The 25376-nt window shown below is 41.2% G+C and overlaps 1 protein-coding gene and 1 long non-coding RNA gene across 7 annotated transcripts in view; one reads left to right on the top strand and one right to left on the bottom strand.

Moving 5' to 3' along the window:
• The window catches only part of STAG2 (stromal antigen 2), a 139107-nt gene extending 115917 nt beyond the window's left edge, over positions 1-23190 (bottom strand). Inside the window, exons 1-2 of one of the 6 annotated variants that reach the window (XM_047843563.1) lie at positions 22410-22425; positions 21985-22115 (exon numbers count right to left, since the gene is read on the bottom strand). The gene's annotated coding sequence lies outside the window, so the exon portion shown is untranslated. Of the gene's footprint in view, positions 1-21734; positions 21763-21984; positions 22116-22409; positions 22512-22905; positions 22958-22981 lie in introns of those variants that run through there. The other 5 variants (XM_047843562.1, XM_047843567.1, XM_047843566.1 and 2 more) reach the window with 5 other exon arrangements.
• Positions 22362-24877, top strand: LOC125157185 (uncharacterized). The gene is made up of 2 exons (XR_007148894.1): positions 22362-22658; positions 24460-24877. It is a non-coding gene; the product is annotated as an uncharacterized LOC125157185 (long non-coding RNA).
• Positions 24878-25376: the final 499 nt, after the last annotated feature.

Below are 25376 nucleotides of genomic sequence, written 5' to 3'. Positions count from 1 at the left end.
CAGGTCTGGATCTCAGGGTCCTGAGTTCAAGCCCCATGCCCACTGTGGAGCCTATTTAACAATAATAATAATAATAATAATAATAATAATAATAATAATAACTCAAAAGTTAAATAGTCCAGGGGCAGCTGGGTGGCTCAGTCAGTTTAGCATTTCTTTATCCCAGCTCTGGTCGTGATCTCAAGGTTTGTGAGTTTGAGCCTCGAGCCCCACACTGAGCCCGCCTCGGGCTCTGCACTGACAGTGTGGGGCCTGCCTGGGATTCTCTCTCTCTCTCTCTCTCTCTCTCTCTCTCTCTCTCTCTCTGTGCCCCTCTGCCAGACTCTCTCGCTCTCCCTCAAAATAAACTTTAAAAAAAAATAGTAAAGGGTGAAACTTTTTTAAAAAAAAGTTAAATAGTCAAGAACATTCTCAGATATCCTAAAGAAAGAAGAGTATCTTTTTCCATAGGTTTCACCAGGCCATGGCACTGACAAATTCTCAATAGGAAAGCCTATGGACTTTCTTCCTGAAAGTAGAATATGGACCACCATCTGACATAACCATAAATGCAATCATGTAATTATTTTTTAAAAAGAATGTCTAACAGCCATTTTTAATTTATCTACCCTGCTCATAACTAAAAATGATCATTACTATCAAGAAACAGGCTGAATGTGGGGCGCCTGGGTGGCTCAGTCGGTTGACCGTCTGACCTCGGCTCAGGTCAAGATCTCACGGTTCGTGAGCTCAAGCCCCATATCAGGCTCTGTGCTGACAGCTCAGAGCCTGGAGCCTGCTTCAGATTCTGTGTCTCCATCTCTCTCTCTGACTCTTCCCTGCTCGCACACGCTCTCTCTCTCTCTCTCTAAAAAATAAACATTAAAAATTAAAAAAAAAAGACGAAAATGGGGCACCTGGGTGGCTCAGCCGGTTAAGTGTCCAACTCTTGGTTTTGGCTCAGGTCATGATCTCAGGGTTCATGGAATCAAGACTCTGTGCTGACAGTGTGGAACCTGCTTGGGATTCTCTTTCACCTCTCTGCCCCTCCCCTTCTCTCTCTCAAAATAAACATGTAAATTAAAAAAATAAAAATAAAAAATAGGGGTGCCTGGGTGGCTCGGTCGGTTAAGCATCCAACTTCAGCTCAGGTCATGATCTCGTGGTCCATGAGTTCAAGTCCCCTGTCAGGCTCTGTGCTGATGGCTCGGAGCCTGGAGCCTGGAGCCTGTTTCAGATTGTGTCTCCCTCTCTCTCTCTGCCCCTCCCCCACTCGTGCTTCTATCTCAAAAAGTAAATAAACATTAAAAAAAATAAAATAGGGGCGCCTGGGTGGCGCAGTCGGTTAAGCGTCCGACTTCAGCCAGGTCACGATCTCGCAGTCCGGGAGTTCGAGCCCCGCTTCGGGCTCTGGGCTGATGGCTCAGAGCCTGGAGCCTGTTTCCGATTCTGTGTCTCCCTTTCTCTCTGCCCCTCCCCCGTTCATGCTCTGTCTCTCTCTGTCCCGAAAATAAATAAACGTTGAAAAAAAAATTTTTTTTAAAATAATAAAAAATAAAATAAATAAAAAATAAACATAAAAAAGACAAAAGTATGTATACATAAGTTGGTTCTGAGACCCAATTCCAATGTGTTTTTCTTCTCACAGAGCACCCAGTAATTCTCCAGACACCAGTTGGGTGTCATACAATGCAACTCAATTCTGACACCAATCTACTGCAAGATAGCATCAAATTCCACAGGTTCAGGGTTCGGTCCTACAGGACTGCCCCCCACCACCACCGCCCCACTAGCATCTTCTGCTCCCAGTTGCAAACCCAGGTTACCTGTGCTTCTGACAATGGGCTACAGACTGGGCATTCCCATGACCACGTCCTTAGACTTCAGAGGACAGCTCCAAGTCCAGGTTGTTACCGGTACTGCTAACTAACTGGCTATAAATCAGAGGCTCCTAAGACCCTCTCCCTGGATTCGGTAAATTTGCTAGAGGAGCTCACAGAACTCAGATCACCGGTTTATTATAAAAGGATATAATTCCCAGGAACTGCTAGATGAAGAGACACATAAAAGAAGGTACAGAGAAAGGACATATTTCCCTGCCCACTCAGAGCTCACCATTCCCTGAAATTCCACATATTCACCAGCCTGAAAGCTCTTGGAGCCCTGTCCTTTTGGGTTTTTATGAAGGCCTCATTGCAGAGGCAGGAGACTGATTAAATCATTGGCCAGCTGGTGACTGGATTCCATCTCCAGCCCCTTTCCCCACTCCATGGAGGTGGGAGGCGGGAGGTGGGAGGCGTGGGGGGGGGGGGGGGGCGGAGCTGAAGGTTCCAGATGTCAAAACACAAGGTTGGCACCACTGGCAACCAACTAGTCCCATCCCCAAGTGCTTTCCAAAAGTAACCTCATTAACATAATGAAAAACACATTACTCTTTCTCAACACTTAGGAAATTCCAAGGATTTCAGGAGCTTTGTGCCAGGAATGGGGTCAAAGACCAAACATACATACACACACTTCTTATAAATCACAATATCACAACAGCCCTACTTCACATCATAGTAAAAAATCCCAGGCATTAACTTTTTTTTAATGTTTATTTATTTTTTTAAAGAGAAAGCATGCGCACAAGGGGCAGAGACAGAGGGAAACAGAGGATCCAAAGTGGGCTCTGCGCTAACAGCAGAGAGCCCAACATGGGCCTCGAACTCACAAACGATGAGATCATGACCTGAGCAAAAGTCGGATGCTTAACAGACTGAGCCACCTAGGCGCCCCCAGGCATTAAGTTTTTACACTTGAAAAAATGAAGTTTCCCAGGTGGTGGTAGGTGGGGAGTGGGGGAGCGGGGTGCTGCAGGGATTATACTGGAATATGGAAAAGCATTTGATATTATGTATTCTTCTCACTAATAATATATACATTACTACAACCATATAAAACACATACATGGCACTCTGTACTTGTCCTTTTGTAACACTTAATATACTTAATTTTAACTGCTGATTTAATATCTTTTACCAACAGTAGACTAAATTCTTTGAGGGCAGGGACCAGGGTCACTGCTTTATCTCCAGTGCTTAGCACAGTGCCTGCCACATACTAGACACTCAAATACTTGTGGAGCAATTGTATTTCTGGGTATATAAACCAAGGAACTGAAAGTAAGGATTCAAACAGGTATCTGTACACCCATATTCACAGGAGCATTATTCCCAATAGTCAAAAGGTGGAAGCAACCCAAATGTCCATCATGGATGAATCAACAAAATGTGTTATATATACACAATGGAATATTATTCACCTTCAATTGGGAAGGAAATTCTGGCACATCCTACAAAATAGATGGAAGCTTGAAAACATTATGACAAGTGAAAGAAGTCAGTCACAAAAGGACATATATTCCGTTTCCCTTTAGATGAGGTACCTAGAATAGTCAAATCCATAGACACAAAGGAGAGCACTGGTTTATCAGGGACTGTCTGAGGCAGTTGTTTCATGGGTACAGAGTTTCATTATGGGGTGATGAAATAACACTGGCGATGGATGGTGGTAATACCTGCACAACAATGTGAATGTACTTAACGCCACTGAACTGTACACTTAAAATGGTAAAATGTAAGTTCACCAAGAAAAAGTATTTTTGGAATGAAGTAATAAGTATTAGAATTTGGGTAGTTTTTCAGATCAATAATTTTTCTTTGAAATGTTATCCCAAGAAGCAGAAAAGTGAGAAGATTCTACAAGATACTCAGCCTGGCGTTATTTCTACCCAAAATAGCTTTTCCAAAAACTTGAAGAAAACTGAAGTGATTATCTACAAACTTTATTTCACACAGAAGCACAGAGGGAACAAAGAAAAAAGGCTTTCCTTTTCAAAGTAGACTCTAACAGTGGTGCCTGGGTGGCTCAGTCGGTTGAGTGTCTGACTTTGGCTCAGATCATGATCTTGCGGTGAGTTCGAGCCCCGCGTCGGGCTCTGTGCTGACGGCTCAGAGCCTGGAGCCTCCATTGGATTCTGTGTCTCCCTGTCTCTCTGCCCCTCCCATGCTCATGCTGTCTCTGTCTCTCAATAATAAACATTTAAAATTTTTTTAAAAATCGACTCCAACATATCCAATCGTAACTATCATAGCTCACATACAAGAACAATCAATTCTTTGATTATCCACACTAACATAAATGTTTCATACAAAATAATTCCAAGAGGTGCTCAGGTGGCTTAGTCGGCTCTTAATTTCAGCTCAGGTCATGATCTCACGGTTCGTGAGATCAAGCCCCATGTCAGGCTCTGTGCTGACAGTGCAGAGCCTGCTTTGAGATTCTCTCTCCCTCCCCCTCCCCCACTCCCACTCTCTCAAAAATAAACATTTTTTAAAAAGACAAAATAATTCCACTGAATTTTTAGAAAGAAATAAGCCAGGTATGCCCTTCCTTCTTGTCCCAGACCACTTCACAGCTTAGTGTTATTCTTGGTAACCTGGGACCCAGTGTAAAAGAAGAACCCAACTCCCAAGAGATGCCACAAAGAAAACAATCTACATGAGGATAACCATTGATTATATCAGCTTTAAAGAGAATTTCAACTTGACACAATTGGAACAAGTTTTTATACTGTATACAATTTAAAAGCATCTCCCAGATGAGAAATGGATTCTTTTCAAATTTCAGATATTTACGGATTTTATTTTACATTTTCCTAGATTTTCTCCTATCTCCCTGACCACTCTGTATCAATGGTCCTACTTCTTGCTCCTGTCCAATTAACAATGAAATTTTCACCCCTGACCCTCTGCTCCTGTTTATAAGTTCTCCCCTCTAAAAGCCAATGTACTCTATGCATAGGAATCCCTAACATATATTTCCTGTTCTTCTATCTATTGAACTCCAGTTGCATAATATCAGCTTAAGGTTGAAGTATCTAAAATATAATTCATCTCTTTCTCTCCAAAATCAGCTACCATTTAAATGCAAGAGCACAGTACAATATTATCACTACTGTGTTCCAACTACATAAATTATTGCAAGAAATTTTTCAAGAAGTAGAAACAAAGAAAGAGGTATGCATTCCAGAACATCATAAAATAATGACTTATGTGCTATCAAAATATTAACTAAAATATCATTATTGAAAGTTTCAATACATGGCGGTTTTTTAAACACACACTCATATGTACGTATGTGTGTATGTATGTTATCTCCTACTAAATTGTAAGTGGCAAAGCTAGGAATCCTCCTCTCTGAAGCCAACTCCTTACTTCATATCTAGCTCCATACTGCATTCATTACAAATGCACTATAAAAGCTCAATGAACAAATCTTTAAGCAAAATGAGGGATTGAAAGTTAAGACCGTAAGAAGAAGCTGGAAGGCAGACCTCTACTAAGAGATAAAAGGCTTCACAGAACCTAGAAACTGAGCTGAGTGCACATACTCCTCCTGGAATTGAAGGCAATTCATGAGAAAGGTTTCTAAAACTACTCAAGACTCTTGCTATCTCCCTACTCCCACCCCAGAACAGGCCCAAGCACATGCCACAGCACTTCTTTACTCCAGGGAATGGGCATCTTGGCCCATTAAGATTAAATCAGTTTAATTTAGGATCAGCTCACAAATGCAGTCTATAATCTCACGATACCACATAATGCATCCACTCAAATATTTATACAACCTACTATGTCCCAAGCACTGTTCTAAGTGCTGGAGTGAAGGCAGAAAAGGGACAAATCATGTAAAGTTGTGTTTGATGGTGAAAAGAGCCACACAGAGCAAGAAAGCAGAGTAAGGAGGAAAGTGAATGCTGGGGGCAAAGAATATTATTTTACAGAACATGACCAAGGAATGCTACACCGAAAGGCTAATTACTTGAGCAAAATGTGTCCTGATGAAATGAACCAAGCCATGCAAAGGGACCAGCAAATACAAAGGCCTTGAGGTAAGAACCAAATTATTTGGGCAAATTACTTAATTTCTTTAGGCCTCAGTTTTCCAATCTGTAAACTGGGTATATAACATCCCCTACACCATATAAGTAAAGGTAGTATATTACATCAAATATCTGACCCATGGAATGTACTCAATAAATGAAATTATTACATACCAGCAAAACCCTCAGCATATTGTCAGGCACACAGAAACACTCAGAAAAAGTACTGTTATATAATCCCCATAATAACATAAATCAGATAGCATTACTTCTTTTACAGCTGGGAAACCTGAGAATCAGAAATTTGTCCAATCCTCTGTGGACACCTAAAATTCCTGAGGATGAAGAAACACTCTACAACTAAAGAAATGACTTAAGGGGCGCCTGGGTGGCGCAGTCGGTTAAGCGTCCGACTTCAGCCAGGTCATGATCTCGCAGTCCGTGAGTTCGAGCCCCGCGTCGGGCTCTGGGCTGATGGCTCAGAGCCTGGAGCCTGTTTCCGATTCTGTGTCTCCCTCTCTCTCTGCCCCTCCCCCGTTCATGCTCTGTCTCTCTCTGTCCCAAAAATAAATAAACGTTGAAAAAAAAAAATTTTAAAAAAAAAAAAAAAAAAAAAGAAATGACTTAAAATAATACACAGCCAAGGGATGCCTGGGTGGCTCAGTCAGTTAAGCTTCTCACTCTTGATTTTGGCTCAGGTTATGATCTCACCAGTTTCATGAGTTCAAGCCCTGTGTCAGGCTCTACACTAGAGGCACAGAGCCTGCTTGGGATTCTCTCTCTCTCTCTCTCTCTCTCTCTCTTTCTCTGCCCCTCCCCTACTTGTGCTATCTCCATCTCCAAATAAATTAAATAAATAAATAAATAAATAAGTCGCAGCCAAGATGAGGAAACCTTTCACATTACTGTCAACCAATCAGCAGTATGGTGCTTAAGAACATGGACTCTATAGCCCGACTGCCTGGGTTCACATCAAAGCTCCACCACTTCCTAGGTAAGTGCCCTTGGGCAATTTACATTTTTGCTCTGCACCTCTGTTTCCTCAACTGTAAACAGGAAATAATAATAGTACCTACTTCACAGGGTTGTTGGGAGAATTAAATGGGTTACTTTCTGATATCATTTCTATCTCAGTGCGCAGCATTTGGTTATGTAGTGTTAGTAGTAGTAATAGTATAAATTTTTTTTTTAAATCATCAAAATGTTTCCACTTCCCATGCTGAATTTTAGAAATCATAAAGACACCAGAAGTGGAAAAGCAGCAGAAAATGGAGACAGGAAAAAATGAAGAAGAAAAAAAAAACACCACACACACACACACACACACACACACACAAAACCACAAAGTGGCATTATAATGTTGCCTGGACTTAAACCAATTTACCTGAACAGATTTTTCCTATTAGTATTATTGTCCTTTAGTAGGAACACTAGCAGTAAGATATGTGCCAACAATGCTTTAGACAACATTTTATTTCATAGTTTATAGCAAGTTTAATTTCTTAAAATTAATTCAGATGTCATTTTACTGAGGATTAAAACAAATACAATATAATAAACTTTATCATCTTCCCCCCATCCAACGCTCTTCTAGGTGCTATTCAACACTTATTATAAAATATGAAACATCACATGTAACTTCAGACTAAGAATGATTTATCCTCTATCAACTACTGGTAGAAAATAAGCCTTTCTCCAAAATCAAAAATACAAGAAACAGCGTGCCTGGCTGGCTCAGTCGGTAGAGCAGGTAACTCTTGATCTTAGGGGTCATGAGTTCAAGCCCCACATCAGGAGTAGAGTTTAGTTTAAAAAACACAAGAAACAGCAAGTGTTAGCAAGGATGTAGAGAAAAAGGCATCCTTGATCATTGGTGGTAGGAATGCAAACTGGTGCAGCCACTGTGGAAAATAGTATAGAGGTTCCACAAAAAAGTGAATAGAATTGCCATATGATCCAATAATTGTACTACTGGGTATTTACCCAAAGATTACAAAAAAACTAATCAGAGGGGTGGCTGGGTGGCTCAGTCAGTTGAGCATCCATCCAACTTCGGCTCAGGTCATATCTCGCAGCTCCTGAGTTTGAACCCCAAATTGGGCTTGCTGCTGTCAAGCATGGAGTCTGCTCTGGATCCTCTGTCCCTGTCTCTCTCTGCCCCTCCCACACTTGTGCATGTGCACACATGCTCTCTCTTTCTCTCTCTCTCTCTCTCTCTCTCTCTCTCTCTCTCTCAAAAAGAAACATTAAAAAAAAACCCTCTCTCTTTCAAAAATAAACATTTAAAAAAACACTAACTGGAATATGCACCCCTATGTTTATTGCAGTCTTATTTAAAATAGCCAACACATGGAAGCACCCAAGTGTCCATCAATAGATGAACGGATAAAGATGTGATAGAGGGGCACCTGGCTGGCTCAATCAGTGGAGCATGTGATTCTTCATCTCAGGGTTAAGTTTGAACCCCACATTGGGTGTAGAGATTACTTTAAATATTAAGTAAATTCTTTAAAAAAAAGACGTGGTGTGTACACACGCACAATGAAATACTAATCATAAAGAATGAAATCTTGCCATTTGCAACAACATGGATCTAGAGAATATAATGCTAAGTGAAGTCAGTCAGAAAAGACAAATACCATGATTTCACTCATACATGAAATTTCAGAAACAAAACAAAGAAAAAAAGAGACAGACAAACGAAAAAAAACCAGACTCTTAGGGGCACCTAGCTGGCTCAGTCCATTAAGCGTCCAACTCCTGATTTCAGCTCAAGTCATGATCTCACAGTTTGTGAGACTGAACCCCTCTTTGGGCTCTGCACTGACAGCCCAGAGCCTGCTTGGGATTCTCTCTCCCTCTCTCTACCCTCCCTCACTCATGTTCTCACTTTCTCAAAAATAATAGTTTTATTTTATTTTTTTTTAATTTTTTTTAACGTTTATTTATTTTTGAGACAGAGAGAGACAGAGCATGAGCAGGGGAGGGTCAGAGAGGAAGACACAGAATCTGAAACGGGCTCCAGGCTCTGAGCTGTCAGCACAGAGCCCAATGCGGGGCTCGAACTCACAGACCGTGAGATCATGACCTGAGCCGAAGTCGGACGCTTAACCGACTGAGCCACCCAGGCACCCCTCAAAAATAAAAGTTTTAAAAAATAGACTCTTAAATATAGAGAACAGATGGTTACCAGAGGGGAGGTTGATAGGGGGATGGGTGAAATAGGTGAAGGGGATTAAGAGTACACTTATTGTGGGGCACCTGGGTGGCTCAGTCGGCTAAGCATCGGACTTCAGCTCAGGTCATGATCTCACGGTTCGTGAGGTTGAGGTCCATGTCAGGCTCTGTGCTGACAGCTCGGAGCCTGGAGCCTGGAGCCTGCTTCAGATTCTGCGTCTCCTCCTCTCCCTACCCTTCCCCTGCTCACACTCTGTCAACCTCTCCCTCTCAAAAATGAATAAACGTTAAAAAAAAAAAGAGTACACTTACTGTGATGGGCACCGGGTAATGTATAGATTGTTGAGTCAATATATTATACACCTGAAACTAATAGAACACTGTTAATTATACTGGAATTTTAAAAAAATTCATGCATTTTTAATTCTCAAAGCAGAAAAAAAAGCCTTGCTCCTACTCTATTTCCAAAAGTTCCCTAGCTACTTTGAGAGATTTAACTTCCTCCTCAGTCTCAACAATTCAGGATTACTGTCTCTTTAAAAAAAAAAAAAATTATTTATTTTAAGTAGGCTCCATGCCCAACGTGGGGCTTGAACTCATGACCTCAAGATGAAGAGTTGCATGCTCTACCAATTGGGCCAGCCAGGCACCCCAATTATTGTCTCCTTTTATTCTCTTTCCCCCAAAAAAATTATCACTATGAAATCTATAAATCAGCCCACTGGGAGGCAGTGTATCACCATGTAAAGAAGTACTGTACGCTGGAATCAGGCAGAAAGAACTGTATTCAAAAGTAGGCTCTGCCACTTACTAGCTGAGTGAACTTAGGCAAGTCACTTAACCATTCTGGAACCTCAGTAAATGAAAATACCACCAACTGCCTCACAGGAGGTTGAAAGAAATAAAAAAAGTCAATGTTAGGGAATGTACAACTTGCCACGTACTAGATGTGGTAATGATATCCTATACAAACTTAAGATTTCTCATTAAGGCAAAGCCAACTAGAGGAAATTAACTACTTCTCTTCCAACATACAGCCCTTTAATGTGAATATTAATAATGTAATTATAATGCAGGGTTAAATTTCTAGAAAACCTAAGGTTTAATTCAATCTTCACTTGAGAATCTGTATAACATATAGTACATGACACAAGGATTCAAAATTAGATAAAAACACAATTCGTAGTCAGAAGAAATTAACAATCTACTTATAAGAGATAATGAAAAAGTTAACAATCTACTTATAAGAGATAAATGAATATTCACCAATATTGTACATTTAAACACTATATATTTATATACACACATATAATTAGCTCTCATGTTAGATTTGCTATTTTTCTGCAGCAGCCTAGATACCTGTTTCAATCTAACTTCAAAAGTTTAGGAACTAATTTCCTACTAAAGAATCTTTTCTAATATAATGCCATATTGTCCAAATCATCCCTCTGAAATTTTTCAAGTATATTTAGAACACCGTAATATGAATGCAACTACTGAATATTCCTCAATGAATAGTAGCACTTTATGCATTGATATTTAATCAAAACTCAAAAAAGTACATATACACAGAGCTGGAAAAATCCATTTATCATTGACAAATTTGCTTTTCAAAAACATACCTTCATGCCTCTGCTTCCCTGCCAACCATGGCTACCACCACTTCCTCAATTCTCCTGCCAGGAATAAAGTCTGAGGAATGCCTTTTGGCCTGAATGAGTAGTGGAAACAGGGAGGGATATATCCCAAAGGAAAAATATTACGGCTTTGCTAATATTTCCTACATTTTCGTTACTTCTTTAGTGTAAAAGGGAAATTCTCAAAGGTTCATGTTCCTATCTTTAATACTATTTCTTTAAACCACAAAAAAAGGCATTTTTTAGGAAGAGGATATTAAACATGTTCTTTGTAATAATATTCTAGTTGCCACAAAGTTTGAAAATTAGGTACAAGGCAGTAGACACACTGGTAAGTGTGGAAAAATTCTCCTTGCTTTTGAAAAAGGGAAAATGATTAGAAATGCAAGAAAAGAGGGTATCATACATCCCAATCCTGTAATGGAAATACTTCAAATACACCAAACCTAAATCATCATGTATATCATATTCAGAGAATGAATTTAATGAGTATCATATAGTGCTATGAAGACATTTCAAGCTAACATTCTAACAAAGAATTCAAAGTCAAAAAGTTAAACACAGGGGCGCCTAGGTGGCTCAGTCGGTTAAGCGGCCGACTTCGGCTCAGGTCACGATCTCGCGGTCCGTGAGTTCGAGCCCCGCGTCAGGCTCTGGGCTGATGGCTCAGAGCCTGGAGCCTGTTTCCGATTCTGTGTCTCCTTCTCTCTCTGCCCCTCCCCCGTTCATGCTCTGTCTCTCTCTGTCCCAAAAATAAAAAATAAAAAATAAAAAAAAAAACAAAAACAAAAATAAAAGCAAGCATTTACAACATGAAATAAAGACACAAAAGAATGCCATATATCAGTGACTACTGATTGCCTCTTTTGCTTTTACACAACACCATAACATCATTTAGGTCTCAACTTTTGGATAACAGTAACTAGTTATAGGAGATGATCGTGGTCTCTTTTAATTTAGTTTTTTATTTTTTTGAACATTTATTTATTTTTGAGAGACAGAGACAGCATGAGCAGGGAAGGAGCAGAGAGAGAGGGAGACACAGAATCTGAAGCAGGCTCCAGGCTCCAAGCTGTCAGCACACAGCCTGACATGGGGCTCGAACTCACAAATTGCAAGATCATGACCTAGGCCAAAGTAGGATGCCCAACCGACTGAGCCATCCAGGTGCCCCTAATTTAGTTTATTAACCACCACCCAAAACTGAAGCATTCTAAGGCTACACTTACAAGTCCTCAATTGTTGGGGTGCCTGAGTGGCTCAGTAGGTTGAGCGTCTGGCTTCGGCTCAGGTAGTGATCTCACGGTTTGTGAGTTCAAGTCCCGCATCAGGCTCTGTGACGACAGCTCAGAGCCTGGAACCTGCTTTGGGTCCTGTGTGTGTGTCTCTCTCTCTGCTTCTCCCCCAGTCACTCTCTGTCTCTCTCTCTTTCAAAAAGAAATAAACACTTAAAAAAATGTTTTTTTTTTAAAGTCAATTGTTTTTTCTCCCAAAACTTTTCAAAGTAGTCCTTAAAAATACTTGTCACCAGGGGTGCCTGGCTGGCTCAGCTGGTAGAGCAAGCAACTCTTGATCTTGGAGTTGGGAGTTTGAATACCACTTTAGGTGCAGAGATTACTTAAAAATAAAGTCTTAAAAAAAATACTTGTCACTATCTCAAATTAAGAGCACTGTATCAAAAAAAAATAAAACCTGCATTGATGACTATTGGTTTTAGCCTAATAATATTCTTTTATATATAGTAATCCCAGTACATAGTGGTTTGTTTTGTTGTTGTTGTTGTTGTTGTTTCAGAAAGAGCATGAGGGGGGGAAGAAGGGGAGGGAGGAGAGGGTGGAGAGGGGGAGAGGGGTGGAGAGGGGGAGAGGGAGAGAGAGAGATAGACACACACACACACACACACACACACACACACGGAGAGAGGGAGGGAGGGAGAGGGACAGAGAATCTTAAGCAGTCTCCACATTCGGCACAGAGCTGGATGCAGAGCTCCTCAATCCTACGATGCTGGGATCATGACCTGAGCCAAAATGAAGAGTCAGATCCTCAACCATCTGAGCCACCCAGGGGATCCCCCCACTTCCAATTTCATGATAGCTTTTAATGAATTAAAGAAAAGATTTACAAAACTAAACAGACCTACTTACTAACCATGCAGTTGTTTATAAGATATTGACACCAACAAAACCTCCAAAAGTAAACTAGCCAGGGGATAAAAAACACACAAATTCCTCAACAAAATATCAAAATAGCCAAATATGAAAAAACTTAAAGTCCTCTTAAGATCAGCTCTCTGCCACTCACCCCCACTAAAAAGGGTGGGGAGGGAATTTTCGTTTGCAATAGAGTATAATCTGCAATTATGCTGAATTCATTTCTCCAAATGTTTGAATTCACCTACAGTAATCATTTTGGGGGGGGGGGGGATGTACCACAAATATAAACAGGCGGGAATATAAGGCAACTACAAAAGTCATCAAAATAAAAGAGAACTATTAATTTTATGAAATGACACTTCAAACTCTACAAGACAACTCTCAAATTATGTTACAGAATCAATTTAACTTCAAATAAATCTCTAACCTGTAAGTTTTTCTTTCTTTTCTAACACCACTTCTCCCTAGTCACAAAATTATTTCTCTCTCACTTTTCTTCTAAGAAGAGATTTCCCACATAAAAACCTCCATGAAAAAGCATACAATTAACATTTCCTCCCTAGAAAACAGTAAAGGAAGTCTGAATAAAATGTAAGAAAATCTGTTTACAGATTTCAAACAGTAAAAGTAGTTACCTTGGTTTTTTCCTTTTATTTCAGTGGACCTCAGAAGCTATTTTTTTTTTTTTAACAGTGACTCAAAAGTCCAATAGTCACTTGAAAAAAGCCAACTGGGGTGCCTGGGTGGCTCAGTCGGTTAAGCGTCCGACTTCAGCTCAGGTCACGATCTCGCGGTCCGCGAGTTCGAGCCCCGCATCGGGCTCTGGGCTGATGGCTCAGAGCCTGGAGCCTGCTTCCGATTCTGTGTCTCCCTCTCTCTCTGCCCCTCCCCCGTTCATGCTCTCTCTCTGTCTCAAAAATAAATAAAACATTAAAAAAAATTTTAAAAAAAAGAAAAAAGCCAACTGGAAATTCTCCTGGGTAGAATTTTAAAAACACCGTCTCTCGTCTTTTACTGTCAACCCCACACCAACAGAAATTCCTCCAAGTAAAAATAACAAACTCTCAGAATATGGCCGTTTAAAGTAATTAAATCACTTTCATGTCCAAATAAATTGTAGAGGCTGTGAATCCCTTCCTACCACTTACTAATTAGGCAAGGTTTCCTCTTGAAAAATGGGGTATTCATTAAGGACGTCATATATCCTAGCTTCTCTGGGACAGTTCCCATTTATACTATTATCCCAGAATGCCATCTAGTTAGAGTCCCCTTTCATTCTCCTAAGTATGCCGGGGTGGCTCAATCAAGTTAGGTGTCTGACTCTTGATTTCAGCTCAGGTCATGATCTCCTGGTTTGTGGGTTTGAGCCCTGCCTCAGGCTCAGCACTCACAGCGCAGAGCATGCTTGGGATTCTCTCCCCCTCTCTCTCTGCCTCTTCCCCACTTGCATTCTCTCTCTCAAAATAATAAACTTTTTAAAAAAGTATCCTGATTTGAGCAATAAATTATAGGATAATGGGTAACAGGGCTATGAAGATTAAGAGAGGTAATGCAATGTAAAGCATTTGTGACAGTGTCTGACACAGAGTTAAGAATTCAGTTAGTGTTAACTATTCCTTATGTTAGTCACCATCAAATACTTTATAAGAAGTTTTGAATTGAGGGGCGCCTGGATGGCCCAGTTGGTTAAGCGTCTGACTCTTGATTTCAGCTCAGGTCATAGTCTCACAGTTTGTGACATAGAGCCCCGCGTCGAGCTCTGCGTTGACAGCGCGGGACCTGCTTGGGATTCTCTCTCTCCCTCTCTCCCCCTTTCCCTCGCTCTCACATGCACACGCTCTCTCTCTCTCAAAATAAATAAACTTAAAAAAAAAGTTTTGAGGGGCACTGCCACGCCTGGGTGGCTCAGTGGGTTAAGTGTCCGACTTTGGCTCAGATCATTATCTCACGTCTGGTGGGTTTGAGCCCTGCATCGGGGTCTGTGCTGACAGCTCAGAGCCTGGAGCCTGCTTCAGATTCTGTGTCTCCCTCTCTCTCTCTGCTCCTCCCCTGCTCATGTCTCTCTCTCTCTCTCTCCCCCTCTCTCAAAAGTAAACAAACATTAAAAAAAAAAATTTAAGTTTTGACTTGTATAATGAACAGTGCTCCTACAATATTCCTTTTTACAAATAAAATTATTCAACTTCCCACATTCAATTCTTTGAAACAACTAAGTAGCACTAACTGCTTGAAATCAACACTAACCAATTTATCCAACTTATGCCACAGAGATGACAATATTATCAATTACATTCACATTTTATCATACAAAAGTTTAGTAGAGCTATATTAGGGTTACCGACAGGAAAGTTAACCGTGAAAAGTAAAACTGCTTAGCACCAAACCAAGTCCCTTAATATTCTAGCAGCCCTTCTCATACAGGGTTCCACAAGGTTAACCACAGAACTCAGAAAATAATGTGAGTGACAATTTCCTGAATTCTCCCAAGAATGGTACAAAACTAGTATCTTCCTAGATACACAGGAGAGAAACTAATTCATTGTGTACAATGGATGTCTTGGGGCATAATTCCGTTGTAGAACACTAGGGTCTTGGTATTCTTGGAGTACAAAAGGGGAAAATATGGATGAAAAGACTCAATATTGAACAAAGAAATCTGGATAGAAGACTGCATCACTCCCACAAAATAAGGGAATAATTAACATAAAACATATAAATTGCACTCATGGCTATGAAAAACATTATACATTGTTTTACCTCACCTCCACTAATTTATCTTAGGCCAGATATCTAACATCTAGCAGTCCTTCGGACAAGAAAAGTTCTAGTTGTAGTTTATGAAAAGCAAGAAGGAAAAAGCAAAGAAAGCTGAGACTAATGAACCTACTAATAATCCAGGTCACCAATATTAACTATTACCTGATACAAATTAGAACAAGAAAATTTAATAAAGTGAAAAGATGAACTAGAAATTAGAAGCAGAGAAGATATTAACACTCAGGAGGAAAGAGTATTTTTAAGGTACCATTAAATAACAACAAAATCCCCTTACAGAATCAATCAGAGCAGTGAACTACAAAAGTTGCATAAATTTTTATTTCAAATCTAAACCACTCAATAAACAAGCTGAATGACTGGGGAACTATTCTCAGCCACACTCAGCTTCCATTCTGTATAGAACATAAATGACATAAGGGAAAAATTTTTCAGTGAAACCATTCTATCTACCATAGTATGACCCCTACCCCCAAAAAGTCAAAACTATAACTCAACATGTTATCACATTAACTTTTGTATAATGAGCACACACAAACAAAACCAAGGCTCAGATTTCTTTCAACTATCTCTTAGCGTAAAACACAATTTAGACCTTTCATCGGGCAACAACTCATCTAACCCTGTGTAAAAATCTGTATTTCCCTTGCACTGTATGTGAAAAAAAATCTTCATTTTGTAATATTAAAATGAGGCATGCTTTCTGGTGATAAATAACCCAAGACCTAAACCAGTTAAAGGAAACTACTGAACTTAAAAAAAATACACACACAAAGGTTTTGAGGCCAAATTACTTTGGGTGTAAATTCAGGCTGTCAATTATTATGTGACAAGTCATTTATTCTTTGAGAACCTCAATTTTCCCATCTGTAAAATGATAATAACCACCTATCATGCAAGGCAGCTGAGAAGATAAAACAATAAATGTTAAAACACTTATTGGCATTCAAAAGGAACTTAAAAGTACACTAAATTAAGTTTCTTTCTTAGAATATCTCAAGATTCAACAAGTTAGAGGTCAAATCCAATTACAACAAATGTTGTGCATGCAAAATTTTAGTGTAAACAAGACTTACTTCTTCCCCCTCTAACATTCTGACATTATAAAAGAGTTTTACTTTGAGTTTACATTAGATTATTCAGAACTTACAGATATCTCTCTAGTTGGTCTCATCAATCCTAGTAATGCATTTTCCAATCAAATAATAAAAAAGAACAGAGCACTGACATTACTCACCCTCCCTTCCTTTGGAGGAATGAGGAGTGTAAAACAAGTTCAATAACCTCTTGACTAACTATATGTAAAGACTTCTTGTTTTCTTCTGGTTAGTATCAAAGATGGAACTATAGCAAGCATACATTAAGAACACAGTTCAGGTAGCAGATCACCACAGCTGCTAGAGATGTTGGGTTTTTTTTAATGCATATATTCAAAAATTAAGACTCCACAAGCAACACCACTTACACAGAAGGAATATAAAATTTGGTTCAATTAAATGCAAAGCAGGCAACCCAGGATATGTTAAAAAAAAAATCTGACAATTTTTTCTCACATTATCTTTACCAAACAGAAACATGCAATAACCACTGCTCATGATAGCCAGAGACACAGACAATTATTATACAGGGACAGTACTGAGCCACAAATTAAAAGTTCAATGCATGTATCAGATGTAGAAAACTACAAAAGGAAAATGTAAAGAACTTTTAAATTTGCCTGTATCTTTAAAGTTTCTTTATTCTCCAATGATTAATCACATTTCAGGATATACTGATACCCATAGCTAACTGGGACTATCCCTTTCCTTTGCTAAGCTCCCCCAATTTCCAAAATGGGTATACAATAGTGCTCCATTGTACAATGAGCTGTCATTTCAAATATCTGAATAACCTACGAATAGCAATTTCAAAGTGCTAATAATATAAGACCCAGTTGTTGTTTTTAAACATGAGACACAAAAGTCACAATATTAAAGAGATATGAATCTTATCCCGCTAGGATGTAATGAACAGATCATGGTGTCCATTTAACATAAATTTTCTTCTCAAAGTTTATTTTTGAGAGAGACAGTGTGCACAAGCAGAGAAAGGGCAGAGAGAGGGGGATAGAGGATCTGAAGCAGGCTCTGTGCTGACAGCAGCCAAGTCCTATGTGGGGCTTGAACTCATGATGAGATCATGGCCTGAGCCCCACGTTGGACACTTAACCAAGTGAGCCACCCAAGTGTCCAGGTGTCCATTTAATGTAAATTCTAAATTAAAAGTTAACTTGCAGCATCAAAAACTGAAGTCTTCCATCTATTATAGAGCCCAAAGCAAAAAGAATACACTATTCACTGTTTACTCTCTTCCCACACATGACTGTGGGTGGCATCAGTTAAACATGCAGAATATTAAGCACTACTAAACCGTCCAAGGCATATTTTCACATCTAATGCTATATTCCCAAAAGATAATTTATTTGAGCCTGAGCCTACTCCCTACTTCTCCCCACCCATTTTAATACATAGGTCCTCAGACAACCACCAAAGTCAATAATGTAAGATCGATAAAGAAAATTATGAAAAAGAAATGCAAGACTTAATTTCATTCAAATCTTTAGTGTTTGGGCTTTAAAAAATATCCTAACTGGGCACCTGGCTGGTTCAGTCAGAAGAGCATGCAACTCTAGATCTTGTGAGTTCAAGCCCCATGTTGGGTGTAGAGATTACTTTTTTAAAAAATAAATAAAATTTTAAAAATTAATAATCCTTACTAAATACACTTCAAAGTTACAAAACTCTTAATTTGTTGGCTTAGTAGTTTAGCTGTGGCCTTCCACAATAAATCTGAAGCCACAATCTTCATCATCTACTTAAGATTATTTGCATACAAGAATTCAAAAAATGTCATCTGTCTTCTCATAACATTCTTAAAGCTAAAACTTGCATATGAATACACAGACTAATATTAACAGTTATGAAATATCTTCCTAGACTAGGGTGGAATTTTGTTTTATTAATGATGAGGGAACACACTTCACCCAACATAAAACTTAAATATCCATTATTTTGGATGTCCTTTAGAACTTTGACATATTCAAAAATACATCCGAGCACCTGGCTGGCTCAGTTGGTGAAGCATGTGACTCTTGATCTTGGGGTTGTGGGTTCAAGCCCCATGTTGGATGTAGAGATTACTTAAAAATAAAATCTTAAAAAAAATACATCTCATAGGGGTAAAAAGCCTGACACTGAACAACACAAAATTGCAGAAAATAAGGCACTTACCTTCAAAGAATGTAGAAGCAATTCACAAATATATTAATTAAGGAAACTGAGGATTGTAATTGCAATGCACTTTTACTGTTGATGGGTAATGGTCAGAATGGCCTTAATAGAAAAACATTAGAATATTTTACATATCGACTTTTAACTACACTACATCCTTAAAGTGAGGAGTGCGATTTAACTCACTTTATAAGTAAATGTTCATTTTCATATCAGTTTTTTTTTTAAAGAACCCACCCCACCCCCACTGCCAGTCTCTGATAACCTTAGAATGCTATAGTTATTTCACAGTAGGAAAGAATGGCTAATAAGTACATTTCCTTTCCAATCCTAGTCTCTACCCATTCATTAAACACCAAATACTGAAACTGAATTCAACTCCTACCTCTATGTTCCTACCAGGAATGCGCCCTAGGGCACCCGAATCCCTTCCACTGTCACTTATTGCAACTGCCAAAGCCCCTCCTATTAATAGTAAATCCCTTTCATACTGACTCACTGTAACCCCAACTTAATGAAATAGACAACAAGCAAAATTTACAAAATCTGAGAAAGGAATTTTCCCGTTTTCAAAGGATTAAAAAAGAAACTAAAAGTAGAATACATTCAGACTAAGTTACAAACATTTAGAGTTCAACCGATTTGTAAGTATGTATACTGCTTATTCTATACTGGTTCAAATTAAATATTTTTTTGAAAGTTTGTATATCAGGCATTGTGTAATTACTTATGCAAAACGCCAAGTTTTCCACGCAGATAACTGATAGGTAAATACAAACGTATGCCATCACATCAAAATTGCAAGCCAATTTGAAATTTTTTCTTCATATTTTTTTAATTGTGGAAATTTTCAAGTACGCACAAAAAAGTAGAGAGAATAATAGTACAATAAGCTCCCCTGTACTCATCCAGCTACGATCAACTCAAGGCCACTTTTGTTTCATCTCTACCTCCCACCACTCTCTCTTCCAATTATTATCTTCAGAAAAGAATTAAGAAGACACTGTGCTCGGTAAGTACCCTGAAAAAACCCCAAAGATGCTAAAGTATCAAAGACTAGTAAGAAGAATTTAACAGTGACTGTCACCCTAAAATAACTACTTGCAAATTTAAGAATTCAGTTAAAAACAAAGAAATAGCCATCTTTAAGAATTTTAAAAGTCCATAAGATCCAAAAGGCATATTTAAAATTATACCTAAAAGGAGAAATAGGAATAGGTGGTGAAAATGAACTTAAATATCTGCAATTAGCTTACATTCATGTAGCACCTCGGCTCAAAACGAAAAAAAAAAAAAAACAGACTATTTAACATAATGTGTCATAAAATTACAATTCAACCACTTGAAAAACCGCTGAACGCTTATGCCTTAACTGGTCCTTCTGATCCCTAATTACAGATTGATATCAATGTAAAAAGAAAACCAGGCATTTTAACGTAAGCGTTTTAAAATGTTCAAAATTAACCCCACCGTTCATTGGAAAATATATGAAAGCAAGTCTAAACTACCTGAATTGTATGTCATTAAACAGAAATGTATATCCACTTTCCAGGGCCCAGGTTTTTTTTTTTTTTTTAATAAGTTCACATATACCCTGAAACGCAACGCGCTAGGCTACAGATAGAATTAGAAGACCGCCTCCTGCTCTTGCTCCTAACCAATACGCAGAGAGAGAAGGTTGGCAGGAAAGTGCTGCGAGGACAGTAACAAACACCAGCAGCTCCCGAGCAGGCCCTGCTAGAGCCAGGAATGACGCACTTCGGTAACCCGACTCTTTCTCCCCTCCACCCCCGCCCCCAGCAGCGGTGCTGACACCGCCAACAGCCCGGAGTAGGAAAAAAGACAACAGAAAAAAGGCAGAGGTTGGACCGCACCAGGTTTCATCAAGAAACCTCGATTATTCCTCTTTCGACACTAACCACTAGGACTAAACAGGAAAAGAAGCTTCGTGCTTAAGCAAGTCCCATCATGGTGGTTTAAGAGTCACTAAATTAAGCTGATAATGAGTCCAATCCACAGAGACAAATACAGGGTGTGGCTGCCGTGAAATACGGCGGTCCGTGGGAGAAAAGGGGTATGGAATTTACACTCCAGTATGAGGGGAAGATGGGGCTTTACCAAGGGGAGGGGGGGCGGCCCGCGCATTTTAAGGAACCATTTCAAAGCAACACAAGCTTTTCGTTTACTTAAACCTAATCCCACAGATCAAAAGTTTCTAATAGATATATCGTGTAAACTGTAAATAACCATTTAATCAAACACCATGACCCTCAATTAAGAAACCATCCGAGAGAAAGGAGGGAGACGGTAGGAAAGGGTGGTAGGCAACAAGATATAAAACATTTCTAGGCCACGCAGGAGAAAGTCTCACAAACCGGATGAAACTACTAATGCAATATTAAAAATTAAAGCTGAACACTGCAGCATGAAAAATCTCACGATAAAACCCATTATAGTTCAGGATTAAAAATAAAATGACATACACACCAAGGGAGAGCGGAAACTAAATGTCGAAAGTACAGCGGTTTATAAAAAACTAAAGGCAAAACAAGACCTTCTCGCGACGAGGAAAAAAAAAAAGGCAGAAATCAACAATACGTTTACGAATGTAGGCCAGAAGAAAATGGGAACGGGGCTCAAAGTTTTGCGGAACTACTTGATGCTGTTTCCCACACCTTCTCTCTCCCATGGCCCATCAGACCCTTTTCGTGCTAAAATCGCCGGCCACAGATCACCGGGTACGCGACAGAAGAAAAAAGAAAGTCAACCCCAAGCAAGAATAAAAGTGTAGAGAGAAAAAACAGAAGCTGCCTACCTGGGGCAAGGATCAGCTCAGTTCGTGCCTTGAGAAAGACAGTGCGGGTGGGGGTGGGAACGAAAAGCAGCACTAAAACTAAAACAAAAGTGGCGCCAAAACCCCCCAACAAACAGCCTTCCACTCCCGCCCTTCCCCCCTCCTCCCATGCCAGGCAGGCAGGGCCCCCTTCGGGGCAAGGTCTGCACGCGGGGGCCAACACTGCCAGACCCCAGCCTATTTATAAAATTGTTGCCCGAAGAAAACTGACCGAAGTCGGGCCTCGGAAGGGATGGAGAGATCGATGCCAATCGCTTTCCCAAGCAGTTCCCCCACCACGCGCTGGAGATGATGGGGCGGGGGAGAAGCAGAGGGGCCCGTCACATGAATGTTGTTCCCTCTCTAGGAAGGGAGGAAGAGAGGGAGGGAGCGGAGGGAGGGAGGAAAGGAAAGAGGGGAAGGGAGAAGGGAGGGGGCACGAGGGAGGGGTGTGATCAGAGTAGATTTTCCCTCGCCTCCCTCGGTCCGAGGCCCAAATATACACAACTGAGCCTCCGCTTCTCCCCTCCCCCCTAGGTTCCCAGCACCACCATTTTGCTCTCTTCCTTCCCCTCTCCACGATACCGCGCTCTCCCCCACCCCAGCCACAGCCTCCCCGGCTTTCCTCCCCCGACTATGGCTCGCACCCCACCCCACCTCCAGTTTGGGCTCTCCCAGGCTTAAGAGCCTGCCGGAGAAAAGGCACCTAAATCTAATGCAACACTGAGAAGCGGAGCCTCCATCTTGCGCTGCTCCGCGTTCTCCATTTTGGGCCACCCATGGGGGGGGGGGGGGTCTCCGTGGAGGCCCCGAGGGAGAGTTGGGCGAGGGAAGGAAGAGAAAATCTTCAGCGAGGGTAGTCGAAAAGAAGAGTCGTGCAGTAGAAAGCCACTCTAGGAGTAGGAGGTAGGGAGGAAGGGGGGCTGGAAGTTCCTTGGTAGTGTTGAGGTGGCCACTTGGGGGGAGAAGGCAGAAAGAAGGGTTGGGGGTTACGCGGGGACGGGGAGGCTTCTCCCCGTCTTGACTTGGCCACCCGCTCCATGGCTGGCCCCGCTGGGGGCAAAGGGAGTAGAGGGGAAATTAAGTGGCAATAGAGTGCCCATTCTCTTTCCCTCCCAACTCTTCTCTCGCGCCCTGCTTCAACCATACACACCTCACGGTGGGCCCCGCGCCCTCCGGGTGCCCCTCCAAACTTCTAGAAGCTTCGCCTCCGCCATTTTATAACTTACCTCCCCCCTCAGCGTACACAGAGGCAGCAACGAGACTGTTCGCCTCCCCCACTCCTCCTTCCTTCTTTCTCAGGCCGGGGGCTTCTTCACCCCTGGGCTGGTACAAGATATTTTCCCCTTCCTCTTCTTTACACCCTCGAATTCTACTCAGGGACGGAAGCTCCCGCGGTTCTAGAGCGGTGGGGGGTTTTGAAAGTGGCGGTCGGATCCGGCGGGTTTTTTTTTTTTTCTTTTTTTTTTTCTTTTTTTTTTTTTTTTTTTTTTTTGGTGGCGCTTCGGGATTGTTTGGGGTGTTCGCTCTTCGGCGACTTGGAGGCGAATGGAACGCGCAGGCGCCATCTGTCGGCCACGAACCCGCGCTCGGCTCCTGTTGGGAGGGAGCGGCATCTAGCGGCAGCGAGCTGACACTGCAACGCTTCTCTCCCAGCGTCCTCCTCCCTATCAACGACCAATCGTGGCCGACTGCCTCCCGGGTTCAGCGTCTCCGACGCCGCCTGCAAACGAGGCGCCCGCAGGGGCGCGCCGCCGAGTGGGGTAAACAAGGTTCCGTGCCCGCGCCTGACTTACTCATTCGTTTGGCCGCGCTTCCGCCGCGGACCCGGATCGCGCCGCGTTTCCTCTCTTTAATTGGGGGGGGTCGAAAGGAGGTCGTTAGGAATGTACGGCAGAGCCCCGGGCCGTGGGAAATCGGAAACCGGGGTCGCGCGGGACTCGTCCCCCGGGCTCCTGCGCCCCGAGCGCAGCCCGAGGTTGGCAGCCCAGCCGGGCATCACCCTTCCCTGTCCCCTCCTCTGGCACGCCCCAGCGAGGGGCCTTCCGCCCTAGTTCCGGGACCTTCTTTTCCCCCCGCGGTCCCTACCCCTTCCCACCGAAAGAAGTCTACTCGCGGAACTCTGGCACCTGATCCTAAGTGATTCAGGGGCTTCGCTTTTTGAGTTTCTGTTTTTGCTTTTTTGCTTCGGCTGTGGAGAGAAAGCGAGCCGATTTTTCACCGGGAAGACTTGACACTGGAGGAAAAAAAAAAATTTTTTTTTTTTTTCTTTGCAGCCCACTATTCCCGTCTCCCAGAAAATGTGGTCTCTCCCCCTCTAGGGTCTAAGAGATTTAAGGAACTGGGCTACTAGGCTAGGCCGGGCGCTCGACCAATTTATTCTCGACTCTTGGGGCGGGGGTGGGGGGAGGAAACGGAACGGAGCGAAGTGGAGGGAAATCAAAAATTTGGGCTAAAGGAGTCGAGAGGGACCTGTCCGGTCTTTCCCCGTCCTCCCCCGCCTTCCCCGCTGATCCACTGTCTTCCTGGAAACGTGGGACAGGGCTGCCTCACGACTTTGTTAAGAATTTTGGTTCCTCCTTGTCCTGCCCCCTCCCCCCTATCCCAAGGTGTTTGAAGTGCGAAAGGAGCCCTTACGTTCCTTTGACCCCCCTGTTAACTCCAGTCTTTATCACCCTTTTTATTTTTTTGTTTGTTTCGAATCCAGCGTCCCGGACCTTTGACCACCTAGAACTCTCTACGCGGGGGAGAAAAACTCGGGGAGGCCCTGTCCCCTCCGAAGCGCCGCTTTTCCTAGGACAGGAAGAAGTGACCTATTACCGTGTCTCCATTGCTGTTACAGAAGTTCCCAGGTTCCCACAATAGTGTGTAGTTAAAGGCACGTCGTTCCTCTTTCTTTTTAAAAAATTTTGGTTAGAGTATTCCTTTGATACTGAATTACCTTTTAGTTACAAGAAAAGGAATAAATGTAAATGTTACTGACAAATTTTCCAAATGAGAAATAACGAAAGCCCCGTGTAAATCGAGATTTCACCCGATATCACCTTCAAAGCATTCCTAATGGAATATAATGATTAATTTCAGTCCTCAAAATATATTCCTAACACGCCTTAGTTTCTCTCCCATTCTGTGTGCTTACTGGTTTTTTTCTGCAACTTTAAAAAAGAGTTATGGTATATTTAATCAACTGAACAATTCAAGTTAAACAGAAACATCTAAATATCAATAACAAATAAAATCCGAGACGTTTTTACTTACCTCTAAAGCTTTGGGTAGTGGAATACTATTCAAAATAAATTTCCATTTCATTTATAGACCATCTTTGGTAGAATGTTATACAGTTTTTAATAGATTCAAGTTACGGAATGATGCAGCTAGAACATTAAATAGGGAGTAGTGGAAAATTTACAGTTACATAAGTTAATGCAAAATTCCACTTAAAGTAATAGAAAAATTGGGCTCTGTACCAAATCATTTTACATTAATTTAGTTCAATTGTGCCAATTTACTATCAATTGATATTAAATTATTTCCTGCCTTAGTATTAGCTGAAAACTACTGATTTTCTGCTCCAAACGTCACATTTATAGTACATGGTGCAAACAGTTTTTCACCTATTTTGTA

This window comes from Prionailurus viverrinus, chromosome X (genome assembly GCF_022837055.1).
Source record: "Prionailurus viverrinus isolate Anna chromosome X, UM_Priviv_1.0, whole genome shotgun sequence".
Taxonomy (NCBI): Eukaryota; Metazoa; Chordata; class Mammalia; order Carnivora; family Felidae; genus Prionailurus; species Prionailurus viverrinus.
Note: the sequence above shows the minus strand (reverse complement) of the source record. Positions and strands in the feature narration are given on the sequence as shown.